General features: G+C 40.3%; 1 pseudogene; it reads left to right on the top strand.

Moving 5' to 3' along the window:
* The first annotated feature begins 458 nt into the window (after window positions 1–458).
* LOC150060885 (translation machinery-associated protein 7 pseudogene) lies at window positions 459–646 on the top strand (annotated as a pseudogene).
* Window positions 647–5,592: the final 4,946 nt, after the last annotated feature.

Raw genomic sequence — 5,592 nt, 5'->3', positions numbered from 1 at the left:
ATGGCCTAGAGGTAGAGTGCTTTCCTCAGTACCACATACACAGAAAAGGCCGGAAGTGGTGTTGTGGCTCAAGTGTTAGAACACTAGCATTGAGAAAGCTCAAGGACAGCACCCAGACCCTGAGTTCAAGACCTGGAATTGGAAAAAAGAAAAAAAAAAAACCTCTCACTCAACAACAAAAAAATCAAATCTATATTACTATTTTTTTTTTTACAAGTCCTGAGGCTTGAGCTCAGGGCCTGACCACTGTACTTGGAGCTTTTTTTTTTTTCTCAAGGCTAGTGCTCTACCACTTGAGGCCCCGCACTACTTCGGGCTTTTTCTTAGTATGTGGTATCAAGGAATTGAAGCCAGGGCTTTGTGCATGGTAGCCAAGAACTCTACCACTAGGCTATGTTCCTGGTCCCTCAAATCTATATTACTATAGTTAAACTCTTTTTTTAAATTGTTTTAAGGGTATGGCTTAAAACACGGCTGGCAAGAAGTCCCTGAAGCAGCCCAAAAAGCAGGCCAAGGAGATAGATGCAAAGACAGGACCTTCAAGCAGAAACAGAAAGAAGAGCAGAAGAAACTCAAAACTGAGAGCGATGACGCTGGGAAGGGTCTCCTGGCCCCAGGTGGAATTAAGAAATCTGGCAAAAAGTAAGCTGTTCCTTGACCCCGAGGTGATGGTGACCCTACATTCCATTCCCATTAAACATCTGGATTTCCTCTTGTAACACCTCTGCCACCGATAGGGAAAAGGAAGTTTTGTCTAGGCCTCTGAAAAATCTTTAAAAAAAAAAAAAAAAGCCTCAGTGGCTCAGTCTCTGGTTTGTCACCCATCCTGGCAGCCATTCCTACTTCAACTGTAAATTTAAAGTAAACCCAGCCCAGATTCCTGCCAGAGTCTACTCTTTGTTCTACTCTTGCATTCTTAACATCTTGAAATTAAACCAACTCACTGAAAAAAAAAAATATTTTAAATGTGATATACAGCAGGGTTACCTTTACATACATTGGGTGATAAGTATATTTCTTTCCTTTTGCTTACTATTAGCTGTTCCCTCATTCTTTCATTCCCTCTCTCCCATCTCTGCTAGAATTAAATTCGATAGAGACTAGTAACAGTTTTCTCAAATGTTAGACAAAAGAAAGAAAAATGTTCAATGATAAGGAAATAAAATAATGCTTACCCATTGTTCCAGTAATGTATTATTGACTTACAAATACATATAGACAAGTACATGTATGTATTTGTCCTGTATCTGTAATTTAAATGAAGTTTAAAGATGTTAAAAGATAGTAAAAGCAAATAAAGCAATAAGCACTGAAGTAAAACCCACAAAAGCAATGGTTCTTAACACCAGGTGAGTACCAAGTGTTTGGTAAGTAGAACAGAGATTGCAAAAAAGGTCATGTCACCCTAGCAATCTCCAAGATGTCTGATTGCAAGGGATTAAAAACTAAAATGTCCACAGGGGTGAAGCAGATAATATAATGAGTGAAGAATGTCGATCATATAAAAAAAATGAAGCATGCATTTTCCATGAGTGGCTAAAAAAGGTGTGTAAAACAGTCTAGTGGAGCACAGCAAACTTCTCAGTATTTGACCTGGCATCCATCCCATTCTGGTGACATCTTGTTGATTGTAAAACTGGCACCATGACTAACCAAAATTCTATTGTAGCCTTTCATCCCTCCAAAGTAATCAAACTTCAACTTTCCTGAAAGTTAGCAACAAGTTGGGGACATAATGATGTGGAAAGAGGGCATGAAGAACTCCTAACCCTTCTCTTCCCCCAGGCGAGCCCCCAAACTAGTGAAACTTAATGAAACGTTTTTAAATTTCAATAGTGCTAAGGTATAAGTGTAAAAACACTCACTGAGAAAATGCACTACATCCCTGGAAGGGCAGCAAGTCTGCTGCCTTTGAAGCACAGCCTCCTGCTCCCATACCAGGTCAGCAGGGTGGAAGCTCTACTCCAGACAGACATGACCCCAAACACAAGCTTCCCTGTCCCCCCACTTCTCTATCCAAACCAATGGTGTCTTCAGAAGAACACCAGCTTGTATATGTGTTCTGCAGTGCTTTGCACTGCAGCTCTATTTCAGTCAAAAATAGCAGAGAGACTTAAGATTCTTCTCCTCCACCCTTACCTACTCATGGCACAAGCTGAACCTTGGACAGGGCATGATAAGAATAGCCAGTCCTGCCTTCCCTATCAAATTTCAAATAACCAAATACAAATAAATCCAATATATCAGATAACAAAGTGAGATACTGTAACAATATGAGATAACCAAGGGACAGCAAAAGAGAGGTAACATAGTACATTAAGGACAACAATCATTCATTATATGGCTTTTGTTTCAATATCCTGGAGGTCCTTTCAATTAGCGTCCTACTATATGACCTTATGTATCAAGGTTTTGCTCTATTGAAGATCTCTGCTAGTAGAGCCCAAGGTTTCTACTGATTATGACAAATGAGGGAAACCATTGAGCCTAAGTTCCTTTGAGTCTGGCTTACTTCACTTACTATGATTTTTTCTAAGACTTTCCATTTCCTAACAAATGGGACGATGTCATTTTTTCTGACAGCAGCATAGAATTCCATTGTGTACAAATACCACATCTTGTTGATCCACTCATCAACTGAGGGACATCTAGGTTGGTTCCATATCTTTGCTATGGTGAATAGTGCTGCAATGAAAATTGTTGTGCTAATAGATTTAGTATGCCCTTGTTTCTGGATGGTTGGGTAAATGCCAAGTAGTGGAATTGCTGGGTCATAGGGAAGCTCTATGTTTAGCCTTTTGAGGCACTGCCATACTGCTGGGGGGAAAACCAAGACGGGGGAGGGGGGTGGAGGGGAGGGTAATGGGGACCAAGGCATGTGAAAGGGTATCAATATATGTGAATTAATGCACCTTCTATCTGGAAAATATCATGTAACCCTTTTATTAATTACAATAAAAAAAAACATTTATATACAAACATAAAAAAAAAAGAATAGCCAGTCCTGGGCCAGGAGTGTACCCTAGTGGTAGAGTGCTCACCTAGCATGCACCAAGCTCTGGGTTCGCTTCCTCAGTACCACATACGTAGAAAAAGCCAGAGGTGGTGCTGTGGCTCAAGTAGCAGAGTGCTAGCCTTGAGCAAAAAGTGCCCAAGGACAGTGCCCAGGCCCTGAGTTCAAGCCCTAGAACTGGCAAAACAATTTTTAAAAATTAACAAAAGAATAGCCAGTCCACATTGCCCTTATCTAAGACCATTCATAGGTTAAAAAAAATCACCTACCAAAACCAAAGGCCCTCATTCTAATCCAACACCCCAATCCAAGCAAAAGATCAACCACTGCCTCCAGTTCCATTTCTAGAGCAATAATAAGGTTTTCATGGCTGGGCGCAGTGGCTCATGCCTGTAATCCTAACTACTCAGGAGGCTGAGATCTGCGGATGGTGGTTCAAAGCCAGCTGAGGCACTAAAGACTTTGAAACTCTTATCTCCAATGAATCTCTAAAAAATCAGAAGTGGCTCTATGGCTCAAGGATACAACAGTAACCTTGAGCTGAAGAGCTTAGGGATAGTGCCCAGGCCCAGAGTCCAAGCCCCAAGACCAAAAAAATAACAATTTTCACACCTTCAGACTCATACCAAAATTACATATTAGCCATCCTGAGTTTACAACTTAATGATTATAGTTCTAACATGTATCTTTTGAACTACCACTGATGTATGAAATAAATATCTTCACAAATATATGTATGTACACACATATCTAAGTTATAATACAACAGTACTATGAGGTAAAAATATATAGACACATGCATATATGTATAAGTAATACATGCATAATATACATGCATGCATGTATACACACATGCATTATATACAATCACATGTGTGTATGTATTTTGTTTCCTGGGTATATATGTGCATTGGCATGTATATATGCATATAATAGATATTATAAATACTATGTATATAGTCATCCAGCATTCCATATATTTTAAGCAAGATTTTGTACATGGAAAAAAACAAGGAGTATTTCTCTCTCTGAAACTGGCATGTTTCACTTAATATGTTCCATCCATTTTCTTGACAATTACATAAAAAATAAATTTCCTTGAAGTTGATTTCCGGCAGTGTGGACAATGCGAGGTCTCCAGCTGTTATAGCATCACTGCAGATAGCCCTGGAGATGGCACGGAAGGACCGGCATCGTCTGCTGTGTTTGAGGTCAACACAGAACACGGGCTTGCATATGATGGATACGATCATGGCGATGCATAGCTAAAATGGGAGGGTAACCGAGAAGTGCTGCATGACAGCTCTTCCTGTGATGGAATCATGGTGAGTCTGGAGGGTTGTCTCAGGACAGTCTTGGTTACTGGTGGCCAATAATTTGAAGCCAGATGTGTACGATGGATCAGCCACTGGTCACCTGCCCCAAGGAATCATAGGGGGCTAAATATCAAGGGCTGGCCTATGAACTGAGACACTGCTATAAAGATCTAGCAAGATGCAGGACTGCCCAGTGTCTTTGCTCTCCACCTGGCTGTGCCCTTACCCAGGGATCAAATGCTATTCAACACGACCTCCTGCACAATTCTTAAAGCCATGGCATATATGGCTTACCTCATTCTCCCTTTCACTCAATAAAGGGCTCCATGAGCACCATGCCAGGAGATGAGAAATCTTTCACACCTCAGTGGCCTGACAGCAGCTCCAGGGCTACACACTGAGTAAGGGTGCTGTCTTGTGGCAAGATAGCCTCTCACTGTGATAGGCTGGTGTCTAGTGTTGTAGCCTTCTGTCCCCTGTCCCTTGCACAGCAATCTCCCTTGAGGAAATCCTGAGGCTTCTTTGGGTCCTTTGTCTCTTGACACTCTCTCTTTTGTATTTTCTTTTACTACTCTTTCTATGCCTTTAGCCTGTCTCACCCACATTTTGCAGTCCTCTAACTGGAGGCCTTTAAGGGTTGTGGCTGCTGGATCACAATCTGAGTTGGCACTTCTTTAGGATGTGAGCCCTTATTCTTTGGCCTAGTGAGGAGCCAAGTCTTGTCACATTGACCAAGTCTCACTAGATTATTTTAGAAGAAAAATAGTAATAATAGTTTCATTCCTCTTAGGGTTTTGTATATCTATATTATATATATTTTTATATATACTTGCATACTGTATTTTCTGTATTCATGCATTGATGAGTACCTGGGATGAGCACATAACTTGACTATCATGAAGAGTTTTATGAGAAACATGAATGTAAAGGCTTCTCTGTTGTTTCCTGATTTCAGGTATATGCCCTGAAGAGATATAACTGGATCTTATGGAAGTTCTATTTTTAGTTAGTTGTTTGGTTTTTCTTAAGGGACCTCCACACTGATTTCTACTATAGCTGCATTGATTTAGAGTTCCACCGACAGTATATAAGGGTTTTCTTCCTGGTATCTTGGACAATATTTCTTATTGTTTGTGTTCTTGATGGAAGCCATTTTGAATATGGTGAGATGGAACCTTAATGTCACTTTGATTTGCATTGATTGATAGCTAAAGATGTTAAGCATTTCTTCATGTATTTACTTGCCATTTGCATTCTATTGAG

This window comes from Megascapheus bottae, chromosome 7 (assembly GCF_031878675.1).
Source record: "Megascapheus bottae isolate mThoBot1 chromosome 7, mThoBot2.hap1, whole genome shotgun sequence".
Taxonomy (NCBI): Eukaryota; Metazoa; Chordata; class Mammalia; order Rodentia; family Geomyidae; genus Megascapheus; species Megascapheus bottae.
Note: the sequence above shows the minus strand (reverse complement) of the source record. Positions and strands in the feature narration are given on the sequence as shown.